Source organism: Sinocyclocheilus anshuiensis, unplaced genomic scaffold, assembly GCF_001515605.1.
Source record: "Sinocyclocheilus anshuiensis isolate Anshui unplaced genomic scaffold, SAMN03320099.WGS_v1.1 scaffold1126, whole genome shotgun sequence".
Lineage (NCBI taxonomy): Eukaryota > Metazoa > Chordata > Actinopteri > Cypriniformes > Cyprinidae > Sinocyclocheilus > Sinocyclocheilus anshuiensis.
Window position 1 is genome coordinate 29,458 of NW_015537997.1, and position 6,213 is coordinate 35,670.

General features: G+C 34.0%; 1 protein-coding gene across 2 annotated transcripts in view; it reads left to right on the forward strand.

The window, feature by feature from the left end:
• The first annotated feature begins 2,900 nt into the window (after positions 1 to 2,900).
• LOC107676409 (beta-galactoside alpha-2,6-sialyltransferase 2) overlaps positions 2,901 to 6,213 on the forward strand; it is a 69,884-nt gene continuing 66,571 nt past the window's right edge. For both annotated transcript variants that reach the window (XM_016470957.1, XM_016470951.1), the window contains exon 1: positions 2,901 to 3,138. The gene's annotated coding sequence lies outside the window, so the exon portion shown is untranslated. The remainder of the gene's footprint in view (positions 3,139 to 6,213) is intronic.

A 6,213-nucleotide genomic window follows, 5' to 3' on the forward strand; every position in this document is an offset into this window, starting at 1 on the left:
GTTATACAGTTGAACTTTAGAGTGCTTTTCTGAACTGCTTAGGACTTAAGCACATCTTTATATTTTCAGAATTACGTTTATTGTCTTTAAAATATGGTTAAAGTATTCTTTATTGTCATTCTTTTGAAATGTGTATGTCAATTTGAATATATTTGTAATTGTACACTTGTAATGAAGGAGTTGCAGTTTAGCACATTTAAAATATTTACTTTAGATGATATCAAAATTACAATATATAAAATTATGAATAAAAGCACTTTACTTGTGCTTTAGGTTAGTAACACATCAAAATAAGTCCTTAAATTATGACAAAATATTATTAAAACATAATGCTTTTGAAGCCCACTATACTCTCTTCAAGTACACACAAGTGGCCTTTTATTTCAATAATATTATTTGCAAGTATATATGCACATTCAGTAAAATTAAGTTTATTTTTTCTTTCACAAGGGACCTCACACATGATTTAAAAAAGTAAAAGACCAGTCATACTGGTCAAAAACAAAACCTGCTACTATAGTCATAGCCAGTGTTGGGGAGTAACTAGTTACATGTAACGGCGTTACGTAATTTAATTACTAAATAAATGTAACTGTAATCAGTTACAGTTACTTATGAAAATGTTAACGATTACAAAGGGGATAACATTTGAATATTTACACACATCCACATACAGATTTAATTGATTTCTTTCCCAAATTGCACTGATTACTCTGAGACATACGGCCCTATAATTTCCGCGATGCGGAAAACACAGACTGGTTCGTAGAATCCAGTCATAAAAACGGAATTCCTATAGCCTAACGTGGACGGAATATGCCACATTTTGGACGAATAAATCAAAGGTAGGTCAGTACACTTGAATCAAAACGCGATATGGACTAGTGTCCATAGTGCAAAAAGACAATAGGCTATATGAATCCCGCACGTTCTGCGTTTCTGTGGAAATCAGGTGCGGACTGGCCATCGGGAGAACCGAGACAATTCCCGGTGGCCTGGCAGCCGATTTGCCCGGTTTTTTTAAATATTATTATTGTATAGTTGCCTGCCGAATGTACTAAAGCGAGTATTTCCGAATTCGCCATTCGATAATTAAATCTCTAATAAATCATGAATCGGTTAGTCGTGACTGGCAATGCTTCGGCTCGCGCGCTCTCCGCGCCTCCGCCAAACGGTTTGGATCAGAGTAATAAGTGCGAGAGAGAGAATGGAGTGGACTGTGGAGCAGAGAAGCAAAACTACTGTTCAGGGTTTCAAGTGAAGGTCAGTTTCATCATATTTCATAATAGGTTTAGGGGGAGCTAGGGCAGACAACAACACAACCCTTACGAAAATTAACAATGATTTTACTATAAATCCAGAGACAATGCTACTATTGTTAAACCATGGTAACCACAAATTAGCCATGGTTTTTGCTACACTAACCATAGTTTAACCATGGAATTTGTAGTAAAAATAAATACAAATGGTAATCCATCTGCCAAAAAAAAAACCAAAAAAAAAAAACATGGTTACTGTACTTGGTTACAAAACATGGTTACTATAATAAAAGCATGGTTATTTTTTTGTAAGGGACAAACATGACTCATGTTCAGTATTAGGATTTTTCTATAAAGATATTGTAGTAATGTACTAATTTTGACATGTAGGCAATTTAGAAAGTATAGTTTGTTAAATCTCGAGTATTAAAGTAATGAGAGATAGACATCAGGGCAAAATAAAGAGACTGAAAAGAAAAATGGAAGTGAAGGTGCAGTTCAGGAGAGAACTTTTAATTATTTTGCATGTCCCCAACCTAAGGATTTAAACCTTTTTTATGTGAGGTCCATACAAAAAAATATAAGGTTGTCCATGTTTCAGAATTTGTTGTAGGTGTATGAGTGTGAGATTTCTCGGCCTGAAATTTTTTTCCCAGTCCGCCCCTCGTGGAAATTAATGGCGCACACATGCGGTTTCATTCACTACACATAGGCCTACTGAAGCTTGCGGTGATTTTAGCCTCTGCCGCCTCAATATGAGTACATGAACACATAAACATAACCTCTAGAACTGCTCTGAGTCACTTCATGAGCATTTTACTTATTTTGAGAAAACTATTGTCATATCATAAACAAAGAGACACCAATGTTTTAGGAGTTTAGTACACAGAATAGGACACATGCTTATTAGATAACCGTATTTGAGTTGATGTATATGCTTTTATTTATTATTATATTTTTATTAACTTTTTTTTATTAGATGCAGTGTTTCCTGTAGTTATGCAAAGATTTGGTTTCAAAAACAGTATCAATAAACTATGTCCTATGATTTTAAATCTGCATTGAACTTCAGATCAATCTCAAAGTAAAAGGCGGTACTAAAGTCCGATTTTGTGGTGGTGTTCAAGTTTGATCATCTTAATTCAAGTGATGAAGGATTTTGAAAGTCTGACAGTGTTGAGCACTATGGTAAGGTTAACCCTTTGCATCCAGTGTCTACTTTAAAATTTAAATATAATCTTAATTCAAGCGATGAAGGATTTCGAAAGTCTGACAGTAATCAGTTGAATACTACTGTAAGGTTAACCCTGCCTGGTTTACATGTTTGAAAACGATAAACAGTTGAAAACATTAGAAATTTTGAAAAGTAATCAAATGTAATCAGTTACCTTACTTTAATAAAGTAATCGAAAAGTTACACTACTTATTACATTTTAAGTAGTGTAACTTGTAATCTGTAACCTACTACATTTCCAGAGTAACCTTCCCAACACTGGTCATAGCAGCTCCAGACCAACCTTATAGCCCCTCTATACGTTTGTACGATTGTCCTATATATCACTCTGAAACCTAGCTAATCCAATAGAGCGGCTGAGATGGTTAGAGCGCCGCTAACTGTCAATCAAGCGCTCTGTTTAAAGAAGCAGCTCCGAGGCTCCGCCTCCTTCACAAAAACTCATCTGATAAAACACGCTGAGAGCCGGAGGACTCAAAAGACATCGACTAAACGGTCCTCCGTTACCGCCGGAGCAGCAACACCAATCCCGCAGCACGCCTCCAGCTCTCTCTTTATCAAAGCACGCAAACAATAGTGGCTGGAAAGGATCGAGAGGAATATATTACCCTGTAACAGAACAATGAACGCGGGCTGATTTTTCAGGTAAGCCGTGCGCCCCACTCCATTTTAGCAGCGAATTGTGAACGCATGATATAATAAGCCTTAAATCACGGCGATTAATATATTATGGACGTTATCAGGATATGTGACTTTTTTTTTTTTTTGCATGATCGTATTTATTGAGCTACATTCATGCTCGCCGTATTTACTCCACGTTGTTCTGTCGCCTCTGTGGACACAATGTAGCCTAAGAAAGAGACGAGATCTGAGATGATTTGAGCGTGTGATTCTGCAGCGATGGCTGCACAACATCTGGGTGCTTTTGCTTGTAAACCCTGTGCTCGCGTTCAAAACACACGCAGTGTTGAGTTCAATGTGCTTCATAACCCTTCCCTTCTGTGTTCACGGGCGCTTCATTTGCTATGCATGAAGTTCAATTAAATACCTCACAAGGCAGCCCTGAAGTGCAGTCTGATGGTATCTACAGGGGTATGCGAGACCCGTTTATCTACCAGGTGAGCAGACTGGGGAGAACGTGGTGGTAGGGGTGGAAGTTTTAAATGAATATAATTATTTATTTATTTTTAAATGACTTCCAGATTTCAGATCTTGTCAGATGCACGCATGCATGCTTGTGTTTGTGTGTGTAGGTGCATGCTGAAAATGTCCTTTTTTAGGATGACGATATATGGGGCCCTTATTGAAATCTTGAAAGGAGTGTTGTGATAAGGTCTTCTGAAATGAGACATCTGTGTTTGTCGTTTCTTAGTAGAAATTATTTTTCCAGCTCTATACATGAAGACTTCAAATGCAAATGCCTATGGTTGGGTTCAGTAATTTCACTTTATTGGCAATGTAGGGGTCCTTCTCGTTGCTATTAAAGCCTGATAAAAATGCTAATTTTAGAAAAAGAAAATTCAGAAGGCATTTTGAGGCTTTTGCATTTGAAGTCTTCACACATGCTTTCTTTGTGAAAAGAGATCAAATCAATGTCTATCTGTCGGTCTATATATATTTATATATTGATAATATAATATATAATAATAATAATAATAATAATAATAAAAGATAATAATAATAATAATAATAATAATAATAATAATAATAATAATAATAATAATAATAATAATAAAATAATAATAATAATAATAATAATAATAATAATAATAATAAAAGCCAGAAATAATTGCAAAAAATGCTTGATGAAATGGCTTTTTAAAATTTGATATAGTGTGTTTGTGTGTTTCTATAAATTCTATAATTGTTCCTTTTTTAGATTATTATTTAAAACACCCAGTTATTATACACTGATGGTGGCTTTAAAATAAAACGATACGCACTCAGATTTCATTTCATCGTGTAGGTGAAGTGTTTAGTTTGTCCATTTCACTGTCATTCCTGTATTATTAATAAATACTATAGTAGTATATAATTTTGAATTAGATTTAATATTTTCAGTTTTAAATTTAATTTAATTTTATGTGCTTTTTATTCATTTAGGTTTTCATACTTGTATTTGCTTTTTTAACATTTCTAATTTTGTTGCTTTTTAAAAAAAAAATTAGTATTTATTTTGGTTTTATTTCAATTAATGAAAACAAGTGTTTAATAGTTAACAGATACTGGTCTATTTGAATAATTTTGATCAATTCCGTATGATTTTTGGAGTTATATATTATTGTATATTATGTAAATACATATACATATTTTTATTTATACAGCTGTATATACAGTAAATGCGCAAATCTGTACATAAATCTTCTGTTCCAGATGTATACCTTATTATTATTATTATTATTATTATTATTATTACTATTTTTTTCCTTAGTCTTATTTAAATATATTTTTTTCTGTTCTCAATGTCATATGTATGTATGTTTGTACCAAGAGCTCCTAAAAAAAACATTCCTTGTGTGTTTGCAGTGTGACGGACTCAATTCAGATGAAGTCACAAGAACAATGGGACATTTTTTGTAGTAGGAAAAAAATGCCTATAATGGGAAATAGTGTCTAGAGACTATGGATGCAGTTTTAAACTAGATGTAACAGAGCAACAAGACCAGATACAAAGCCTACATTGTGCTAAAAGCACAACCACTTATACACACTGCAGGCCTATAAGAGACTATAAATAAGGTAATGCATTTAAAATAAAAATTAAGTACTGATGCATGCAGCTATTTATTTTTAGGTATTCGTACTGGATGCAGTGTTTGTTAGTGCTTTGTGTGCTTGGTGATGTCTGTATCCTCTGTCAGGAAAATCTGGTTAATCGGTAAAGCTTTAATTACTTTTAGGTTTGTGGTACATCATGTTGAGTTTAGAGTGCAGTTACTAAAATACAAAGACAAATAAATGCAAAAGACAGAAGAAAATCTGAAAACTAGAGGCTTTGCTTTTACAGTATTAATACTGTAGTTAAAATCAACTACAACAAAACACTTGCATTAACGTGGCTCTTGAGATACCCCGATTCCAGGCCGGCTCTCAGAGGAGAGACCTTATGTTCTGCATATGAAAACACTGGCTGTAGTTGCTGTTGGATTGCTGTTGGAGTTCATTTTTCAAATGAAACATGACACATACAGGCTGTATTGTCTACCATGTCAGATAAATGTTTCAGACATGTGGTTTATTGACCGTCACTACATCTTGCAGTTCCTGATCATTGATCATGTGGGTTTTTATGTTGTATAGATTGTAAATGGGGTCAGTGGAACACTGTTGTCTTTTAATAGTTTTCAGGTCAGAGTTATTTGCTTTCCTACATGTTCAATATGCATTTGCCCCCTGCCACGTAACATGTTATAGCCTTTTGTTGTTAGCATCATCTAGGATTCTACTAAATGTTTTCCTGCTGGTCATCTAATAAATGTAAATTTCCCATTTTAACTGATATTTCCAAGATTATCCACATTTTCTTCCAAATTTTGCAGTTCCAACCAAAACCTATGATAGCTAGCTATAGTTAACGATACATTGGTAATATATTGGTGGTGACAATTTCGTCAATTGGACTGAAAATTGTATTGTTATAATATATTGTATTATATTGAATTATATTATGTATTAGTGTGGTAAATGAAAACTAAGCTTTGAATCATACCCCCCCCCCCC